Here is a 21,972-nt window from a genome sequence, read left to right as displayed (position 1 = left end):
AACATGTGCCCACCAAAGCTGCAGCCTTAAGTGCCTACATCCATTCCAATTTTACTTGAAAGGGAAGTCATATTCAAAATCAAAACAAGAAAATATACCCAGCAAAATGGAAATGAAACAAAAAGAAATTTTATTTCAGAACCCGAAATTGAACTGCTAGCATCTCCTATAACACACAATATCCAAAGAGACTCGTGATATATTCGTACTCTTTAGCATATTCATCTAAAATATGTACAGTACATAATTTTTGAGTTGATATAAATCAGGGACATTGTCAAGTTCACCATCTAAATCATTAATTGAATGAATACATTTTCATGTGGCACAAAGCCTTTTTATGTTGTACATCAATATTAGACCTTGAAGTTATTGTAATATCCATAGTGCTTTTTAGCACTTATCTTCAGTTGCACTATAGAATTTTACTTGAAAGGGAAGTCATATTCAAAATCAAAACAAGAAAATATACCCAGCAAAATGGAAATGAAACAAAAACAAATTATATTTCAGGACCCAAAATTGAACTGCTAGCATCTCCTATAACACACAATATCCAAAGAAACTCGTGATGTATCCATCCTCTTTAGCATATTCATCTAAAATCTAGTACATAATTTTTTGAGTTGATATAAATCAGGGACATTGTCAAGTTCACCATATAAATCATTAATTGATTGAATACCTTTTTTGTGTGGCACAATGGCTCTTTATGTTTTACATTAATAGTAGACCTTGAAGTTATTGTAATATCCATCGTGCTTTTTAGCACTCATCTTCGATTGCACTATAGAACACAGCAACATCTGGTGGTCAAATATTACACTGTGTCCCTTTCAGAACCTCAATGTACCAAAAAGTAGCCTTGATTTATTTTAGTTGAATTCCAAATGAACAGACACATTGTTTTAAAAATATATTGGGTTGTGTCCAGCGTGCTAAAGACGTTGTCAATTACTAGTTTGCTTGATGTTTTCATCCATCCATCCATCCATCCATTCATTATCTGCACCGCTTATCCTCAGTAGGGTCGAAGGGGTGCTGGAGCCCATCCCAGCCATCTCCGGGCAGTGGGCAGGGGACACCCTGAACTGGTTGCCAGCCAGTCGCAGGGCACACGGGGACAGACCATTCGCTCGCTCATTCAGACCTAGGGGCAATTTTGACCGGCCAATTAGCCTGACATGTTTTTGGAATGTGGGAGGAAACCAGAGTGCCCGGAGGAAACCCACGCAAGAACGGGGAGAACATGTAAACTCCGCACAGGAAGGTTGGTGGCTGAATTTGAACCCATGACCTCAGAACTGCGCCTCACACGCGCTAACCACCACGCCGCCGTGCTATCCTGATTGATGTTTTGTTGTACACAAAATCTTTAGAGGAGATAAATTGTGAACAATTTATGTGGGAATTTTCGCTTCTTATCCAAGCTTAAAGTAGAATTGTTTTTCTACGGCCAAATGAGCAATGTCTTCAGTGAAAACTATAGGTGTCTTTGCTAAAACATTAGTGTTTTTTTTTTAAAACATAAAGTAAGAAAACAATGTTTTATTTATCCGTGCTGAAAGCTGAATTACTTTTGTCCTTCATTAAAAGCTAAGTTAGTCATTTGCAATTATTCAGCTACTTCTCTACATAAGCTGCAGATTTCAAAGCAAAAATGACAGGATGTCAAATTTGGTTCGAGACTGTATTAAAACATTTGTTGGACTTGAGGGGGATGGGCGTCACCAGGCTGTACTTGCCCAAGAAACACTACAGGAAAGGCCGCCCGATGACCATTGTGGTTAAGAGATCCATACCACCCACAGATCCACATTACCTTCATTGTAAATGTAGTTTAGGCCGTATTTCCCAACTCAATTTGATTTGGAGATGTATTTTTACAGGGGGCATGTCAGCTAAATGGTTAGCACGTCTGCGGCACAGTTCTGAGGTCATGAGTTCAAATCCAGCTACCAGCCCTCCTGTATGGAGTTTGTATGTTCTCCCCGTGCTTGCGTGGGTTTCCTCCACGCACTTCGGTTTCTTCCCACATTCCAAAAAGGTTGATTGGCCGGTCCTAATTGTCCCTGGGTGTGAATGAGCGAGTGAGTTCTGTGTCTCTTTGTGCCCTGCGACTGGCTGGCAACCGGTTCAGGGTGTTGTCCCTTGCCCACTGCCCGAAGATAACTCCAATCCAACCTGTCATTAATATAACTTTGCTGTTCTCTACAAAATAAGTCTCATCAATTCAAATAGATGCCAATTTATATATAGTATTTTTTAACTTATTTCTACAACTTCACCGTACCGTTTCACTATGATGTAAAGAAAATAAGGCTCCTTGGTGTACACTATAATCACGTTTAATAGAAATTCCTGATTAAAAAAAGAAAAAAAACACGAAATACGCGTTCAAAGAAAAGGTAGACATTCTTTCATTAAACGCAGGCCTCCAATTTGGAACGGTGAGTGCTGCCATCTTTTATTCATGTTGTTGAAAATAATATTTCTTTCTGGATATGTGTCAGGAATTGTAACCTAGACTTTTGAGTGCACATTTTCACTCATTGTGTGAACAAACCCAGCATTGCTAAAAGATATTGCGTGGCTCAGGATGCAAAAATATTTCTGTTTTATCACACAAGAGAAATGTCGTAACTGTGGAAGCTCCAAACCATATAGCTGGTGATAACAAAAATGATGAATCCAAAGCATTTTTCCCCATTCCTATTTTAATTTCATACCAATCTCCTGAAACACACATACACTAATGCATCATTACACGCACGCACAAACACACACATGCACATGCACTTGAACACACCTACACACAACCCACAGCTCCCCTGTCATTCCGCCTTCTGAGCCTTGCAGGTCTCTGATAGGAGAACTCTGGAATGGAAAACAGATAAGAGTAAATAAGCAAATAAATAGAATAAAATGTAATTTCTGCTGATTCAGAGCGCATGAGGGAGAAGTGGAAGAACATTGCACACTGCCTGATGACAAATAGAAGGAAGCAAGGTAAACACCTGAGCAAAATCACAGTATTCCCATTTATTTTAACTGCGCCAGAGTGCTGATAGAGTGAAGCGTATCACATGTTGCTACTGTTTTTTTCCCTCACCATCTGTGACCATTTCAAGTGACTGCATTTATTTTGAATGCAATAATTCTATATCAGGGGTCTCAAACTAAATTTGCAAGGGGGGCGCCATATATGGGGCCTTGGTGAGGTTGGGCCAAATGAGTTTTCCACACAAAGGCCATGAGGATAACACCCAGAATTTTCAAATTTTACAATTTTCTACACAAAATAAGTTTTAAAAACTAAAAAGAAAACCGTTCAGAATTCAAACAAAAATAAACCAATCAATCAGTAATTAATAAATCCATAATTTGTGTGGGCTACACTTAAGGGACAGTGTGAATTAATTGACCACTAGAAGGCGCTGTGTTGTGGCATCGAAAAAGGACAAGGGAGAACTCAGACAATGGAGAATCAAAGTAGGCAAAAGACAACATTACATTTGATTACAGATGATTTGCCCAGCCTTTCATGAAAAAAAGGAAGAGAAAAGAAAACGAAAGATGGGGAAAAGAGAATGGAAAACGCAAAAATAAAGGAATAAGAAAAAAAGAAGAAAAGAAAAAGGAAAACAGAAAGTTGAAAGGGAAATAGGAAAAAAAGACAACACAAATTGAGAAAGGTCAAGAACAACATCCATTCATCCATTATCTGCACCGCTTATCCTCAGTAGGGTTGCGGGGGTGCTGGAGCCCATCCCAGCCATCTTCGGGCAGTGGGCAGGGGACACCCTGAACTGGTTGCGTGTTGTTTTTTTGGGGGGGAATGTGGAAGGAAACCGGAGTGCCCGGAGGAAACCCACGCAAGAACGGGGAGAACATGCAAACTCCGCACAGGAAGGTTGGTAGCTGGATTTGAACCCATGACCTCAGAACTGCGCCGCACACGCGCTAACCACCGCACCGCCACGCTGCCCTCAAGAACAACAGAAAAAGCAAAAAGAAGGGAAGAATAAAGCAAATATTAAATAAGTAAGAAGAAATTAATGAAGGAAAGCAGAAAAGGGAAATAGGAAACCAATAATAAAACAGAAGAAAGGAAAACAAAAAGGAAGGAAACGAAATAATACTGGAAAAAGAAAGGGAAACTCAAAGGGAGAAAATGAAAGCTGGAAAGACAAAAGAAACAAAAGAAAATGAATGTATGAAAACGTGAGGAAAAGCAAGAGAAAAAAGCCAGGCTTATGTTTTTTAGGGTTAATCTTTGCAGCAAGATGTTTAAAAATTATGTCAACACCCTTGAGGTGAGACTCATTGTATTCAAAATAAATTCAAAAAAATGCAGGTCGAATTGATAGTTCATTGGTTAATTGTATTAATTGTATTATTACTTACAGCACTAAGATGTGCTAAATAATACACATTGTCCCTTTAAACTTTGGGATTGTCAGGGGCCTTTAGGAGTCATCGTGCGGGCCGCAAGTGGCCCACCAGGCTGCGGGTTCTAGACCCCTGTCTATATGGAAAATTCCCACCTTGTCTCGGCTCGAGCGTGTATAGCAGCATGAATCCCAAATGGTCACTAGCTTTGATGCGTTCACAGCAATACGACACTGTAGCTTCCTTTCTTCTCAGATTTTGCTTAATTACACTATCATAGTCTCTTAATTACCTTATCTGTGTTGAATAATCCCATGGTCAGTGTTTGAACATATCAAAGCGGAGAGATCCTTTTTCATGTTTTGTTTGGCTTTTTGTGGTTTAAATTAATGGGTTATTTTTATGGCAACAAAGGAAGAACAGCAGTGCTAAAAACGGACCACCAAGGCTGAACTATTGTTATGTAACTAACATACACCCTCCTTTTATGTATCCCTTATGTTAATGGTTTGTATGCAGTACACTGTAAAACAATTGTTCCAGATTATTTTTCTAACTTCAATTACGTTTTGTCATATTTTCTTGAATTTTTCTTGTAAAACAGGAAACAGGATAAAGAAATTTCTTATTCATTAATATTTTATCTTATTTTTTTAATAAAATAAGAATTCAAATTTTCTTTAACGTTATTGATAACGTGGTGAACATTGTTTACAACTAGATAAGACACGGCACTCCAGGATGAACATGTAATAAAGACTACTAAGAGAGGAATAAGACACAAAAAATGTCAACATAAACAGGCAAAAATGTTTACACAGCAGTGCTAGTCTAAGTTGGAAGTGCATAATGACAATAGTGCAAAAAAAATACTGCAATAACAAAATTCCCAAATATGTCGATAAAGATATGAATAACAATGTTTCTGTACACAGGCAATATATGTGATATTTCACAGTCTTGCGTGCTTGTTTAGGGTGGTCTCTGAGCCTGTTAGTCCTTGTTGTACGGGACTAATAGCGCCTACCAGAGGGCAACGGGTAAAAGGATTGGTGGCTGGGGTGAGAGAACTCCTTTGTAATGATTAGCTCTGCTATCTGCAACGCTTATCCTCAGTAGGGACGCGGGGGTGCTGGAGCCCGTCCTGGCTATCTTTGGGCGGTGGGCAGGGGGCACCCTGAACTGATTGCCAGCCAGTCGCAGGGCACACAGAGACAGACAACTAACTCACTCATTCACACCTAGCGACAATTTGGACCGGCCAATTCCCCTGACATGCATGTTTTTGGAATGAGGGAGGAAACCAAAGGCCCCGGAGGCAACTCACGCAAGCACGGGACGAACGTGCAAACTCCACAAAGTAAGGTTTGATCCCATGACCTCAGAACTGTGCCACACACGTGCTAACCACTACACTGCCATGATGCCCAAGTACAAATCCCAATTATTGTATATTCAATTTTGTTTTAGGTTTCACTGATTGATATTCAGCCTCACAGCTGCGCAGTGGTTAGCACGTGTGCGGCACAGTCCTGAGGTCATGCGATCAAACCTTCTTGTGTGGAGTTTGCAGGTTTCTCCCTGTGCTTCCGTGGGCTTAATGCGGGCAACCAGTTCAGGGTTGCCCCGGAGGCAACTCACGCAAGCACGGGACGAACGTGCAAACTCCACAAAGTAAGGTTTGATCCCATGACCTCAGAACTGTGCCACACACGTGCTAACCACTACACTGCCATGATGCCCAAGTACAAATCCCAATTATTGTATATTCAATTTTGTTTTAGGTTTCACTGATTGATATTCAGCCTCACAGCTGCGCAGTGGTTAGCACGTGTGCGGCACAGTCCTGAGGTCATGCGATCAAACCTTCTTGTGTGGAGTTTGCAGGTTTCTCCCTGTGCTTCCGTGGGCTTAATGCGGGCAACCAGTTCAGGGTGTCCCCTGCCCACTGCCCGAAGATAGCTGGGATGGGCTCCAGCACCCCCGCGACCCTACTGAGGATAAGCGGTGCAGATAATGGATGGATGGATGGATGATTGATATTCAAGTTTAGATGAGAACAGCCCCACTTTATTAACATACAATTTTATTAAACTGCTACTACCATCTACAGATCTAAATATCGATATTATTGATACCGAGCAAGTACTCGGATCAGATTGATACTATTGTCCTCGGATCAATACTTCCCCCCTCCAACAAATTCTTGAAAGCACCCCACCTATATGTGGTTAGTGCAGTCCTTCCCCTCTCACCCAGCGCCCTCGGCCACTTTCTAAGTTTATGCCTGTTCGTGAGACCGAAGGGAATCTAAAGGCCTTTTTTTCAGTTTGACACGGAGAGTGTAGTGTTTCTCCCCACAATTATGCAAATATGTTCCAGAATATTCCGCACGCCATGGATCTCAAGTAGACAGTTTGAGTTAGAACTCATACCTCCTGGAGCTGTGACGTCACCAGAAGACAACAAGAACCAAAACAAACGGCGTGTCCTGTTAAACAACAGACAGCGTTTGTAGTAATCAGCGAATGCCTAGTGGACATTTCAGCTTGGAGTAATCAAAACTTTGCTTACCGTGTCGCTGGGGGACTTTTGACTGTCTTGTCCAAGTTGATCGTCAAAGGGTAAGCCTACCTGCCGTCGTTTACAGCGTGCGTTCCTTTTTTGACTTTGCCTCATTTTAGGTATGCGATTCTGACTTTTCCTCTTGTGTTTTTGCTTCTCGTCTTGCAATTAATATAATACTGTCCTGAAAGCTCCTGGTGAAGGCTTCCGGTTTTGTTTGGTCCAGATTAGCCCTGCAAGCAGTTGGCTAACTGGCTTTCCTTCCCTGCCCAATGTTTTTTCTCCCGGCTGGGTTCGTGTTTGTTGCTGCTGTCCCTCGCGGTCATCCTGGCTCATCTTGTTTTCGGTCAGCCAGCCTCCCGTTTTTTTCCGCCGATCAGCCCCAGTTTGTCCTTTAACCGGCTACCTTGACATGTCATGGCTGGTTCACCCCCTATTAGCGCTGTGTGTGTTATTTTTGCAAGTTCGCCCCAATTTTGGCTGCTCGCCATTCGTTGTACCATTGCTGTACTCATCTGCGACACAATGCCTAGCCCATCTCCACAAAAACTACCTAAAAGGCTTAAAACACTGAAAATATTTTCGACTAGTTAACATTAAACCATAGGGTACTGGCTTGATAGGTTGCTGGTGTTCCTCACATGACGTCACAACTCAGGAAGTCAAAGACGAGACAGACTGCCTTCAAAATCCATTATTTTGGGAAATTATTGAAATACACCAATGACATATATATAGATATCATGCTAAAAACATGTGCTATTTTCTCACACTTTGTATGTTTTAGAATTTGGGAATCCTTTTAATCACCTCTTTCAACCTGGCCAGCTTCTGCTTCCTGCCAGTCAGTCAGAGAGAGAGAGTGCCTAAACTCGGTGCTCACCTTTAACGGAAGCTGGGGTTGAGTGTTATGCATAAGGAGGATTTAATGTATCAATATACATACATTTATTATTGGCAGCTTTTGTCAAGTCAAGTCAAGTCATGTTTATTTGTATAGCCCTTAATCACAAAGAGTCTCAAAGGGCTGCACAGACCACAGTTTATTGCTTTTACTACACCATCCCCTGATCTAAAACCTACATGGGGCAAGGAAAAACTCAAAAACCTCAACATGAGGAAAATGAAGAAACCTTGAGAAGGGACCGCACATGAGGTAGTCCCCCTTCCAGGATGACCAGGCTGCAATGGATGTTATAACAAAACGCACATTATGCATAACTTTGCTTGGAGGTGGTCTCGCCCAGGTAATAGTTTACTGTAGAACTTCCACTGCAGCTCAGTGTAGACTTTTTTTTCAACAACAGAAAAGGACAGTGCCAGGTGTAATCTGTGTGTTAACGTGGTCTGCTACTGTGACAAATTGTCATAAACGATTCTTAGCCCGACTAGCTATTAAGTTTTTCTTTTTGTCAAGTACAACTAAATTTTATTGAACCAAATTTTATTTGACAATGATAATTGATTGCAAAGTATGTAAGGCTCTTGTAAATTCAAATCAAAATTTCAAGTAAACTATATGTGATGAGTTCAATTGAGCGCTATAGTGTTTACTTTCAAAAGGTTGTGCACATCCGCAGGTAACATGACTCCGCTCAACTTACTTTTGGGAGTAACTACGTAAATAATGTTGTATATCAGTTGATTTGGTGTAAGGATAGTCGATTTTAACACTTTAAATGAAGCCCTGTTTTTTTTATATTATCAGAAAAAATACTAGTACTGCTTAAACATTTGCTCTCAAATATTGAGAGTAAGGATTAGCATACAGAGAGCAACAAGCTGCAACCAAAAATGTAAACGTGTTACTGTTCCTGAACAAATCTGTTTTCACCATAGCAACAGATTGCAGATTTTTGGGGGGTTAGACTCTCGACTTTTTCTCTATAACAGTTACTGTAATATCAATATTTTCTTATTTATAGTATTAAAGGTTTTTAGATTCTATTGCTTAGACTATCTGCACCCTCTGACATTATTTGTAAAATATTCTGCAATGGTAGTTTATATGTTGATACTGTATTATATCATTAGCTAAGGAGGTAGAGCGCTCATCTTGGGATCAAGAGATTGCATGTTTGATTCCCGGCTCCTACGTGTTATATGTCAAAGTGTCCTTGGTCAAGACACTAAATCCCTAATTCCCCCGATAGCAGGTATTTGCCTTGTATGGCTGATGCTGCTATTGGTTATATAGTGTTTGAAGCACATTGTAAAACGTTTTGGGAGGTCTTCATTGACTTGAAAAGCTCTATATAAATGCATAATGCATATAAATTACATCATCGCTATTTTGTTTGACTCTTAAGAATCCTGGATTTTGTTTTGAAATTGTTGTGTAGAAATTTATACTATTGTTTATCCTGTTCAAGTTTGAAATGTAGTTTTTGTTTTGTTTTTTTAATAAATGTTTTTAGAGCCTAAAATCTTGGCGTTGTGTTTATTGTAAATATTAACAAACTCAAGTGGGAGGGTTCATTTATTCAGTGATCGCGACATTTCCAAGCAAAAATAATTGGTATCGGATCGGTATCGAGTGATATTGTGACGTGCGTCAATAATGAAGTAAGAGGGGTGCTGCGATAGTTAGAATTCCTGTGTCTTTTGGGCAATTACTGAAAAGCGACACTGGGAAGTGTGCTTACACTGTCTATTGTTTTGGTTTGATTTCGTCCTTTTCTAACACCTTATTTTACCTACGTCTTCACGTGACGCCATTTTTGTTCCCATGTTTCTTTTGGTTCAATAAGGAATTTAAGGTTAACGATTTTGACTATTCATCATTACCATCCAGAAACACCAAGTGTGCAGGTGGCCAGTGCACAAAAAGGGGTAACATTTCCAATAAACGTGTGCTGACTTTGTATGTATAATTATGTGTATTTTTCGTCGACAAGGATCGATCCAGAACCCTGTCAAAACAACATGCTACAATACTACCATGTACATACCATAACCTTCCCAGTATCGCCCACCCATAATGGGGATCCTAAAACATTTTTTAATCTTGGAATTCCCACGTGAAAGTGCTTTTATCTTAAATGTATCTGACGTGCGCATGTGTTTTCAACTTAATGTGGAGACGGTAATTAAGAAATAATTGGAGGGACTTGAGACATGTTGCTGAAGCGTGGAAGATTCATGCCTAAGTGTTAATTTTCTGTGCACAGATGTTTTTTTGTGCACAGATGTTAATGCGCGCTGCACGTCGGCTTCCTGGGCGCTTACATTCGACTCTACCAGCCACCCACCAGATCTGTCAGCCCCGAGAAGATTTCAATTTTGTAACTAACTCTGCCGCCTTTTGATGGATGTGTCTTGCTGCCTTTTATCTCTGGCTGCGTTTGCAAACTAATTATTTTTTTTCCGCCTTATTCTCTTTCCCCCGCTAACTCATTCAGGCAAATATTTGTTTCCTACGAGGTGAGCGTTTGCAAAACCCGCCTCGCAGCTCGATATGCTGCCATCTGTCAATCAAAATTCTTGGTAATGCCTTCCTTCTCCTCCCACCTTCGCTTCACGAAGGAATCAAAGAACTTGGAGGAACGCAAGAGTGAGTGCATTTCAAAGGAAAACCGGACTTAGAGTTCAAAGTAGCAAAGGAAATTCATATGATACTATATTAAAATACTGTATGACACTACCCACAGTATAGTCATGATTGTCTTATTTTTTCATTTATATCTTTATTTGTTTTCAGTAATTACCGTATGTATTGGCGTATGACGGGCACCCCTTTTGTTCTTTATTCATGAAAAAAAAAATGTTTTCACTTTTTCTCAGCTCAAATTACAGGTGGCATCCGTAACATTAAAATATATTCTACTTGCTGACGCCATCATCATTGCAGCCTCTGTCAAGCTGCCTGTGTGCATGTACATACTGTATTTGAAAAAGTCCTTTTCTTACTTTCAGCATTTTCATCCTTGAATAAATAATAACGACCAACACGCCTGTGAAAATACTCTCCACCACCGCCCTCCCCCGCCACGATTCTTTCAGCCTAATGCACTGAGTGGCCAGAACACCAATGATAAAGGTAAGATAAAAGCAGATTGGCATGGTGAAAAAATAATAATATAAAGGCTATTTGAACTCAGTTGGGCATCGTTAACATAAACTTAATAGAGAAAATGATTAATGGTAAACTTTTTGAGGTCACTTTAATCAATAATTGATCAGCCGCAAAGTATTGCTGGCCAGATTTCCATATCACTGGATGCAACAGGATTCAAACCCAGATCACAGCAATAAAATCATCAGATCTTTTCCACTAGATGACAAGGGTTATAGGTGACACAAGAAAAGGTATTCATTTTAATCTTATCATCACACTATTTTCATGGTACCACGTTGTTCAAAGTTGTTTTAGCTGAACTCTTTCCCAAAATGCTACATTACAACATTGTACAACATAGGACTGAGTAAAAACAGTGTAATGATGAGATAAAATGTAAAGCTTTTCCCTATTTCTTTTCATATGTTCAAATCCAGCTACCAGCCCGTGCAGCGTTTGCATGTTCTCCCCGTGGGTTCCCTCCGGGCACTCAGGTTTCCTCCCACAATCCTAAAACATGCATGTCAGGTTGATTAGCCAGTCTAAATTGTCCCTAGGTGTGATTGAGCGGGGAACGGGATGGGCTCCAGCACCCCCGCAACCCTACTGATGATAAGCAGTACAGATGTACTGCTTATCCTCAGAAGCTGGATGGATGGAGTATTGGCTAAAAATCGATTCCTGGGCAAAGTCCTTGCATATTTAAAATAAGGCGTATCCATTTAAAATATCAGTAAGCTGGGTTTGGTCAAAGATGGAGGAGGCTGCAGTCAAGTGGCAAAATTTAGCGGCTCACCTGACCTTAAAGCACAAGAATCATCAATATTCACTTGCATTACAATCTCTAGATGAGGCTTATGCTATATAAAAAAAAAAATAAGAATAAATAATAATAGTAACTAATACATTTTTTGCCCAACAAGTATTTTAAAAATGCACATTTACATGAAAGTTAATGTATTTTTGCATATTATTTAAATCAATATTGTTTTTTTTTAATTCAAAAAAACGTTTGTGTACCCACTAAATAATACACGCTATCCTTTTAAGTTCCAATGCGAGTTGTATCACCTTACTTCTTTGAGTGAAATACACAGCGAGAAACATCGAATTCAGCTAATGAGATGTAATGAGCTTAAGAATTCCAGCAAGGCAGATCGCAATAAGTAAAGTCCAGGTTTCATCCTTGTTAACAAAATATAATTGATTTCCTCAGGAAAATGATGAGGAGTTTGCGCAAGATTTCCCCAAGGATGACGAGGCTATCATCACTAAAACAGTGTTCTATTGAACTGTGGGCCCCCTTTAATATTTAAAGTTTATCTTTGTAATAGATTAGAATTGATAATCTTCACATCTGTGTAATCATTAAGCCATTGGCAGTAGCAAATTGATGCCCAGAATATTCTGTAAACAAAGCTTTCGAAGAAACTGCTCATCTCCAGCTCTTATTTTAACCGGTCATTACGTAACCCGGATACAAAAACTGCGGAGGAAGAAAACCCGTTCCTTAACATGACCCAAGTCCTTGCAGATTCTTCCTGTTTGACTTTGTTTTATGTTTGGGGTGTTAGAGAATTCCACAACATTGATCACATTCTTGTTTTGTTTGTACAATAGAACTTCTGAGAGAGCGCAGTGAGTACATGCGCATATTGATTTTCGTTTTTCGGTTGCAGTGACACAAACAGTGTGCTGCGCTATTGACACTGTTGTATTTGCAATCACAACATTACAGGTAACCTCTGTGTACAATGGATATAAAGTCTACACAGTCTTGATGAAATGCCAGTCTTTTATTCCTTCTGAATAAAAGACTGGCATTTCATGTACACTTGATTTGAGGGACCATATAAGTTACCCATTATTGTAACTCCAAACTCATAAAACGGTAAAAATATCCCCTTTCTCAAATTACAAAATGTGGTTGCACAATTGTGAGTTCCGAGTGACATTTCAGACTGGATGTACTACGGTGATAACTCAGTTCACAATGACAGTACACGCAGATTATTTCGGTCTTGTTACCGATCTATCTTGCAACTTTTTGAAACAAAACTTTCTGCTCAGAATTTTTTTTAATCAATTTCAGCGTTTCATACAACCACAACACATGAAGTGAGCACGCGAGCCGCAAGACCAAACACATGCATGGGGCATTTTTCCTTTCCCTCATGTTGGCTTTAGATTAGGGGATGGTTTAATAATAGTCTGTAGTTTGCAATAGTCTGTGGTCTGTGAAACCCTTTGAGACTCCTTGTTATTATTGGCTATACAATTAAATGTGATTTGTCTTGTTTCCGGGTTACAAGCGGATCCTGTCGTTTTTCTGACATTGCTGCCAGTGGCCATAGATTATAAAAACTACAAGTTCACTCGGTCGCAATGAACATTACTCTTGCGCGAACATAAATGACGCCGTTAAAATTGATTTGCATTAGAGCGTTAATAACGAGATATTTTTGACAGCAATAATATTTACAAGTTGTTGGAAAACATGGATTCTCGGATTAAACCAATTGTAAATGGGAGACAGCATGCACCTGACACGGTTTTAAGTCACCTTGCTTATCCTAAAAACTTAGTTCATTCATCTTCCTGTTTGGTAATAATCCCTTCTTAAACATTTTTAGAAATTGAGTTTTTCTATGTTTGGGACAAGAGTGTAATAATCTCTATACCATAGCCTGTGGAAAAATAGCATTTGTTTTGGGGTTCTGGTTCTCACAAATTCATTAAATGGCCTTGGCTGTCATCGTGTGGCATTTTTACTATCAGAAACTTACATTATGTACTACTTTTACAGGCCATGCCAACGTCCAAATCTTAAGAAGTCATTTGTACAAAATACGGATGCCAGCAATACATAAATTTCCTCTCCCCAACCCATCCCCTTCCCCAAAAGTACCAAGACATTCTTTATTTTTGTTCACAATTGCAGTTGTTGCAATATAATACTCTACATTCTAATTGTAAAACAGCTCTTAGAGGGCAGCCATTACTAGTGGCCCTTGACCCAAAAATTAATAATACAGGAACAACAGGTAATCTAATGGGGCAAATGTGAGCATATAATTTACGGTAAAAGTGCTCTGGATTTTGTTGATTTGTTTGTAGAAAATATTTTTGCAATACACCTGACCTGGAGAAAAAAAAGAAAAGACATTGGACAGCACCCAAAAAATGAAAAGGATATTTTGGTTTGAAGCCCAGAGACCTGGATATGGAATTTTTCAGCTAAGTGTTCGTTTGCGAGCTCTCAAGATTGCATAAGCCAATAAATATGAGCGCTTTACTGCTTCCACAGTTTGGTGTACACGTTTTCTCCTATTTCTATTATCATGTGGCTCTTTTAAAGCAGTTTTAGGGGGTCAGCTTCTATGTGAATATATCAGGAACCAGAAAGTTCCTTTCAGAGTAAGGCACTACATTTTGGTGACAATAATCTGCGGGGTAACCAAATTACTTTTTATATGAAGTAACTACTAACTGCAACTTATTACTTTTTTTTCTTGATTAACATGCCCAACACTGGTTACGACGAATGTATTATTTCCATTATCAAACCAAACCAGACTTGTGGTCTTCTAAAATTGGACTTTCTAACTCCCTGGCACAAATTACAAACAACAGAGAAAATGAGACGTGGAATGCATTTTGTCTCCAAAGCTTTGTGGCTAAAGAAACACTCATGTTGGGAAACAAACCACTGTAGCTGCAGGCGAACTGCATATTAGAGCGATAAAAAGTCCAACTTTATGCAAATTTAAACAAGAGGAAAAAAAACAAAGAACCAAAGCTTGGCCTAACATTCTCAATTGTGAAACTAGAAACGAGAAGTTTTACTTAAATAAAGGTCGGTATCAAAGGCATGTGTAAAAATTTTTTCTATTTCCACAGTTATATTGACAATAAAAGGCACAAGCACATTTATGCTTTCTCTGCAGTCTTACTGTTTAGAGTGGCAAACCGTAACATATATTCTTTCCCGCTTCTCCCATTGTTTCCTCTTAACATAAAAAAGATCCATTGGTCAAGAAAAATCCGAAAACCTGCAGCATGACTCTTTTAGAAAAACTCTCTTTTGGTATTATGGCAACACAGATTTGGAGGGATCTTGCAGGGACATTGTGTATTATATAGTGCCTTCTAGTGGTAGAAAAAAACTGTTCATTTAAAAAAAACAATATGGATTTGATTAACAATCAAAATTACGTGAAGTATTATTTTATTTGCATTTTATTTTTATTTTATTTGAAAACACTTATGACTTTACATTCAATTTTCAATACATTGGTTTTTATTACAAATACCTATCGGAAAGAAACCAAAACATTTCTGAATATGGTGCACTTATCATAACTGACAATATTATGACTATAATGATTGGAAAAAAAATATAAAAAGATTTTAGCTTGTAATGTTAATTTAAAAATAAAAGTATGACACAAAGTGGTAATGTCCTTAGGGAGTGCGCCGATCAGCTGGCTTGTGTCCTAACAGACATTTTCAACACCTCGCTAGACCAAGCCACGGTACCATCGTTCTTAAAAATTGTCACTATCATCCCAGTGCCAAAGAATCCCCAGATCTCATCATTGAACGATTACCGGCCCGTTGCACTGACTCCCATCATAATTAAGTGCTTTGAGAGACTGTTTAAAGAGCACATCACCTCCAGTCTCCCCTCCTCACTCGACCCCTTTCAGTTTGCCTACCGGACAAACCGCTCCTCCGGGGATGCCATCTCCTCTGCGCTTCACCTGAGCCTGACACACCTAGAGGAGAAGAACACCCATGTGCGGATGCTGTTCCTGGACTTCAGTTCAGCATTCAACACCATCATCCCACAACACCTGGTAGACAAACTGAGACTCCTGGGCTTCATCACCCCCCTGCGGAACTGGCTGATGGACTTACTCACTGACAGACCCCAGTCAGTGCGGATTGGTCAGAACATCTCCGATGTCATCACCCTCAGCACGGGATCCCCCAAGGCTGTGTCCTGAGCCCCCTGCTGTTCACCCTGATGACACACAACTGCGTCCCCAGGTCAGCCACATACCACATCGTGAAGTTTGAGGACGACACAACAGTGGTGGGCCTCATCAGGGACGACGACGACCTGGCCTACAGAGAGGAGGTGGAGTAGTTGGTGGGCTGGTGCAGAGACAACAGCCTGGTCCTGAATGTTAACCAAACTAAAGACATCATCATCGACTTCAGGAAAAACCCAGCCCAAACATGCCCCACTTCTCATCAACGACAAGGCTGTGGAGGTTGTCAGCAGCACCAAGTTCCCGGGGGTGCACATCACAAACAAACTCATCTGGACCGTGAACACTGCATCACTGGTGAAGAGGGCACAGCAGCGCCTGTACTTACTGCGGAGGATGAGGAGAGCCCACTTGCCCCCACACACCCTCATCACATTCTACAGGGGCACCATAGAGAGCATCCTGACCAGCTGTATCTCTGTGTGGTGTGGAGGCTGCAGTGCCTCGGACTGGAGTAGTGTGAGGAGGGTGATGAGGACAGCAGAGAAAATCATCGGGACTTCTCTCCCCTCCATTCAGGACATTGGCCAGAAGCGCTGCCTATCCCGAGCCAAGAACATCATTAGGGACCCCTCTCACCCCCATCATGGACTGTTCACTCTGCTAGCCTCTGGGAAGAGTTACTGCAGTGTGCAGTGCAGGACCACCAGGTTCTGCAATAGTTTTGTCCCCCCAAAAAACTATTGTTGCTGTTAAATGGTCAATCACACACATAGTAAGTCTATGCACTACTAGGAGTTCTTTATACCTATCCACTCCTTTGCACATCTGTTCTCCCCTGCACTATCGTACTACAGTGTTATTGTTACTGTACAGTGACTTGTTTACCTGACTGCCCATTTTGCACATCTACTGCAGTTGCTACTCTTGCACTCTTTGCACTATTATATAATACTATCCATAGCCATAATCATTTAGTATATTATTAGTACTTCAATACTCCAACTCAATACAACATTTTATTTATATCTGTACATTCAAGGAAACTGTGCGGGTCAGATGTATCGACATTTCGTTCTGTATACACGTGTTTAAGAATGACAATAAAGTATATCTGAATCTGAATCTGAATGATGATAATACTACAACCACTAATAATATTTATTCTCCCAGAGGGTACCAACCCTGTTTTGAACTGGACACACCTGAGCCCAATCTCCCCACACCTGTCGTAAAAATTACAAGACTTAATATTGACCGCTCGGACAGCACACTGCTTCGGGTCGTTGCCATTGTCATCTTGGTATCCATATCTATGTCATTCTGCTGTCTTTAACTGTCATGTCAGGTTTGGTTTTGTTTGTAAATTCCTGGTTTTGTGACCACTTTTTTGTTTTTTACTTTATACCACCTTTTGTTTTTAAATACCATCCCTCCTTTTGAGGAAACCTTCCATTGTTCTGGCTTCCCCGCGTTTAGTTCTACCCGCAAAATGCAACTATAGAGTATACGTTTACTTAGTCACTCACTTGGTTGCTTACTACTGTATATTTTTAAAGACAGGCTACTAGTTTTCTGTGGGCGGCAGTAGCTCAGGAGGTAGAGCGATCATTTTAGGATTAAGGGATCCCAGTTCGAATCCCGGCTTGTCCGTGTTACATGCCGAAGTGCCTTGGGTAAGACACTGAACCCCCAATGCCCCCAATAAGCAGGTTAGCGCCTTACATGGCTGCACAGATCACGGCCGCTATTGGGAAATGTGAAGCACAATGTAAAGCGCTTTGGGAAGTCATTGACTTGTAAAGCGCTATATAAATGCAGATCATTTCATTACTGCTTTGGTTAATGTTCTTGAATCACGACAATGAGCTGGATCAACAAACAACATTTCGTTTTTTTCTGGGTTAAGGCGCAGTAAGGCAAGCTCCTAAATTTCTCCAATGTACCTGAGCAGTTGTCTCCAGTGGCAGATACAGTTAGATGTCATCTGCATAGCAATTGACTTGAAAAGCGCTATATAAATGCAGATGATTTCATTTCATTTTTCTGACAATCATTTATATTTCGTAATTTCTTTTTTCAAATACAGTAATCAGGCGGCAGTAGATCAGGAGGTAGAGCACTCGTATTGGGACCAAGGTTGCAGGTTCTATTCCCTACTCTTCCGAGTTAAAAGTCTAAGTGTCCTTGTGCAAGACACTAAACCTCTAAAGCCCCCAGTAAGCAGGTAGGAGCCTCGCATGGCTGGCGCCACTATCTGTGTGTGTGCGTGTGTCTGTGTGTGAATGGGTAAGTGTGAAGCACATTGTAAAGCACTTTGGCAGGTCTCCAGTGACTTCAAAAGTGTCATATTAATGCAAAACATTTACCATTTAATCCCTTGTTGCAATGTGATTCTCCTTCCACGGTCTTGGTGCTTCACGGATTTCCATCAAGCATGTTGTTCTGCAATCTGATTGGTTAAACATTCCTTAAAACAGAAAGTTTGAGTAAAAAATAAAGTTTAAAAGTCTATACAGGTACAGTATGAAGCACTTTTATTACTTTAATGAATACTTGGGCTAGTAAAAATGGTTTCTCATTGATTTAAAATTTAAGAGTATTTAACTGTATAATAATTGTTAGAACATAAAGGTTTCTAATCGAAAGATTTTGTTTATCATGGTTTCTTTTTGGAACATAACCACCGTGATAAACAAGGGGTCACTGTACTGGAAATTATTTATCCATTTTGTGCATAATGTAACATAATTATTGGTAATATACAGATTAAATGGACCTACCAAAGGAATATTATTTTTTAATAGCTTTTTTCTTCATTTTTCTTTTTTACTTATATTTTGTTGCGGTTTTCTTTTTTCCTTTTTTTTTTTAAATTGTTTTCTCCTTGTGTTACTTTTTATTTATTTGGGTGTTTTTTTCCTTTTTTGCTTTAGTTTTTTTCCATTTCCTTCAAGGCAGTTACTGCGTAATGTTACTCAATAACTAAATGGATGGAATAAATGGATTAGAGCAGGGGTGTCCAACCTTTGTCGAGCTGCGAGCCATGCTTTGTTACTAGTTAGCGCAAAGGGCACCCAGTTTTATATGTATTTCAAAAATAACTTATCATTCTATTACTATTTTTACTATGTTATTACCAGTTTAATTATCGGAAGTAGAATTGAATAGACTCGGTTAAAAACAACAAAAATAATTTCACTTGAAATTTACAATGTCCCAACACTTGTGACCTATTTTCAGAACAGGTCGGCGGGCACATCAGCTGTCCTTAGGGGGCCTCTTAGTGCCGGCGGGCACGAATTTGGAGACTCCTGGATTAATGCAACATAGAAAATCTGAAATCTCGAATAGGATCCGAAAGAGCTGACTTTTTGTAGTAAACTACGCCGAGTTGGTTCTCTAAGAAGAACCGAAGCCGGAATTTTGGAGATTATACAACACTTTTTATTTTATTTGTTAGTTAATTTTGTGAATAATGTTACATTATAATTGGTACTATATCGATTAAAGCAAAACAAACAAAAAAAAATCTGAAGAGTCTTTTAGCAGCAAAATAACCAGCTCTTTTTAGTGAGCCAAGCCGAAAAAGACGATTCTCTGAAAAGGCTGGAACTCCCATCAGAAGTCTTCTGCGTACTGTAACGTAACTTCCGCTTTTTCAAAATAAGACGTATTTTAGCTGCAGGGACCTAGTTGTCCCAATAGATGGCCCTAAGCACATGTGATTTAACAAACAAGGAATTATTTCCCATTTAGCATTCAAATTACAAGACAGACCACACGTTTTCATTCCTAACGAGTACTTCATTGCCATGTTTAAGTAAAACACACACACAAATAAGTGTTGGTAAGATCAGGGTTAGGGACTTTTCACAAAATGACTGCTGCAAATTATGTATGAAAAAAGGAATCACTTACAGCATGATAGGCTCACCCTTGAGTTCAACATTATTTTTCCTTTCTTCTGCTATCAAGGGTCTGGTGATCCAAGTAAATGCATAGTAGTATCAATCGATACCGATCCAATACAGATATTTTTTGTCATGGAAATTTCAAGATCATTTAATTCGTTTATAAATACAATAAACACAGCACAAAGATTTTGGACACTATGAAGTCTAACTATGTAGTGTTTTTTATTAAATAACTACATTGCAAACCTTAATAGTATAAAAAATAGAAATATTTATTTTACAATTGTTTTATAGAAAAAAAAGCCAAGTTAGTTAAAGCAAAAAACGGCAATGTAATGGAAATACCGATACTGTATGACAGTGTAAACTAGAGAACTAAAATACATTAAATTGCACACTTTTTTGAAAAGAAAGTCAGTAATGCAAATAAAGTGTCGAATGTCTTTAATTGTTTGTGTTGCCATAGTGACAACAGAATCTAAAGTTTTTGTTCAGGAACGGTAATGTTTTTTTTACATTTAATGTTTCAACTCCTTTCTCTCTGCAGGGCTAGCTTCTTCGTTTATGTCAATTTGGAGTGTTGCCACAGTAGCAGACTACTTTACCACTCAAATTAGTAGATTACACTTGGCATTATCCTTTTCTGTAGTTGAAAAAAAAAGTCCACACTGCTATACACTTTCCGTTTACCTCTGTCATTTATACCTTTCTGGTATGGGTGGGCCCATTGATTAGCCCTCTCTTCTGCATGGCAGGCAGGATGAAGCAGTAGGTCAGGTATGGAGAGGTACTGAAAGTATTCATGGGTGAGAAAGAGAAGGGCTGCACTATCTACGTGGAGAAGAGGCGCTTAGAGGAAATAAGCGGCAGATTTAAGTATTGATCCTAGAAAATTGATATTGATCCAATCCAAGTACTTGATTTGTATCGTTAATATCGACATTTCCATCAATCCTGCCACCCCTACTGCTCTCTTGGTGTGTGTGTGTGTGTGTGTGTGTGTGTGTGTGTGTGTGTGTGTGTGTGTGTGTGTGTGTGTGTGTGAAAGGGATCTGGTCTTTGTGAGGTTAATTAAAGGCGGGAACTGTGACTGCCTCAGACATAATCTGCCTGCATTTACACTTCTGTCTGTATGCATGTTTGCGTGTTCCAAAGGGAAGGATGTTCCTTCATAAGTCCCCTCTTGTTATTTATACAAAACTGGGGAAAGAAATGCAAGCAGCAACTCTTTATCCTTCCACCTGCTGCCCCTCTACCTTCGAGCCTCAGAACAGATTAGCACTGGGGATTTGGGATGTTTAAAAAAAAGTGTTGCCACAAGGCTTTCTTTTCTCTCACATCAGCGATTATCTAGGCAGTCGTTTTCGACAGGAAAACGCCTTTATTACATAAAAGTCGAAAATTGTTTTTACATCAATTTCAAAGGACTTTTTACTGAGCCAGTCCTGATGCTTCTCTTAAACTAAGCTACAGGAACGATCTCCAATCGAGAGGCTGACATCCAAACGTGCAAAGACGTCAATAGACTTATGTCCTCGCACTATGTGAAAGAACACGCAAAATACACAAGCGCACAAGCGCACGCACACGGAGCAGGTAATCGGCTCAGTATGGTTAAGGGGTTAGAGCATGGAGGAAAAGTGTTCTTGCCAAGTGGATCTTTCCTTTGACTGGATTAGCACTCACTGTCGTTTAGGTTCTGGTGCTCAACGGAGGACAGTGAAAGTTTCAAATGAATTTTTAATGATTTATTCTTGTATTTTTCTGACAATATACTTATGGCTGCATGGTAACAATTTGACCTTCTCTCAAAACTGAAGGAATGGTACCTAACACAATAGTAGCCACAGTATAAAAAGAAAAAAACTGAAATAAATCAGTTACTAGATTCTGTTTGTTTAGATCTGTGTTTGTTTAAGCTAACGTACCCTTTTTTTCGTTTAAAACATTTCGAAGCCTGATTAAAAATTGATACCTGGCACCTCTCATGTTTCATGTTTTTATTTTGAAGTTTAAAATATCATGTTTCCTCATTTGACAGCAT

The 21,972-nt window shown here is 39.5% G+C and overlaps 2 long non-coding RNA genes across 3 annotated transcripts in view; one reads left to right on the top strand and one right to left on the bottom strand.

Moving 5' to 3' along the window:
- Positions 1–2,736: 2,736 nt before the first annotated feature.
- Positions 2,737–7,457, bottom strand: LOC148359209 (uncharacterized). Its single transcript, XR_015851385.1, has 3 exons — positions 6,967–7,457; positions 6,828–6,883; positions 2,737–2,877 (listed from the first exon to the last, which is right to left on the bottom strand). It is a non-coding gene; the product is annotated as an uncharacterized LOC148359209 (long non-coding RNA).
- LOC148359208 (uncharacterized) overlaps positions 6,738–21,972 on the top strand; it is a 25,866-nt gene continuing 10,631 nt past the window's right edge. For both annotated transcript variants that reach the window (XR_015851383.1, XR_015851384.1), the window contains exons 1-2: positions 6,738–7,016; positions 10,873–10,996. This is a non-coding gene — a long non-coding RNA (uncharacterized LOC148359208). The remainder of the gene's footprint in view (positions 7,017–10,872; positions 10,997–21,972) is intronic.

This window comes from Urocampus carinirostris, chromosome 9, assembly GCF_059441175.1.
Source record: "Urocampus carinirostris isolate Australia breed hairy pipefish chromosome 9, RoL_Ucar_1.0, whole genome shotgun sequence".
Classification (NCBI taxonomy): Eukaryota; Metazoa; Chordata; class Actinopteri; order Syngnathiformes; family Syngnathidae; genus Urocampus; species Urocampus carinirostris.
Note: the sequence above shows the minus strand (reverse complement) of the source record. Positions and strands in the feature narration are given on the sequence as shown.